This window comes from Papaver somniferum, unplaced genomic scaffold, assembly GCF_003573695.1.
Source record: "Papaver somniferum cultivar HN1 unplaced genomic scaffold, ASM357369v1 unplaced-scaffold_4753, whole genome shotgun sequence".
NCBI classification, from domain to species: Eukaryota; Viridiplantae; Streptophyta; class Magnoliopsida; order Ranunculales; family Papaveraceae; genus Papaver; species Papaver somniferum.
In genome coordinates this window covers 1-614 of record NW_020647364.1, presented here as the reverse complement: position 1 = coordinate 614, position 614 = coordinate 1, and the positions used below count along the sequence as shown (strand labels likewise).

The 614-nt window shown below is 36.2% G+C and overlaps 1 non-coding gene across 1 annotated transcript; it reads right to left on the bottom strand.

Annotated features, from left to right (window-relative positions):
• Positions 1-229: 229 nt before the first annotated feature.
• Positions 230-348, bottom strand: LOC113342810. The gene has a single exon (XR_003356861.1). It is a non-coding gene; the product is annotated as a 5S ribosomal RNA (ribosomal RNA).
• Positions 349-614: the final 266 nt, after the last annotated feature.

The following is a 614-nucleotide window of genomic DNA, read 5'->3' as shown; positions in this document are numbered from 1 at the left end:
TTTTTTTAGTGAAAATACATTAAAAATGCATTATAATATTCAATTAAATGCCCGGCGTCCGGGTTTTCAACAAATTAGAAAATAATTCAAAATAATTTTGTCCAAAAAGATAAAGTCCTCGTGAAAACAAATATATTTCACTACTCGTCGCTGCCCTTCATATATTTCACTACTCGTCGCTGCCCTTCATTAGACAAATCGGCAAAAAAAATGGCAAAAAAACAAAAAAGGCAATCAACACGAGGACTTCCCAAGAGGTCACCCATCTTAGTACTACTCTCGCCCAAGCACGCTTAACTGCAGAGTTCTGATGGGTTCTGGTGCATTAGTGCTGGTATGATCGATTGCTGAAAGGATCTTACTAGTTTTACTAATTAACACGTCTCCAATGTGTTGGCTCGATCCGTCTAACGCCTATTAATTCTTCGTGGAAAGTCCGATCGGGACAAGTGATGACTCGTTGGAAACCTTACGCGAGGAGATTGTCTTGGAGCAGTTATTCTGAATAATTAACATCTTTTTAATAGTTTTTTTAGTGAAAATACATTAAAAATGCATTATAATATTCAATTAAATGCCAGGCGTCCGGGTTTTCAACAAATTAGAAAATAATT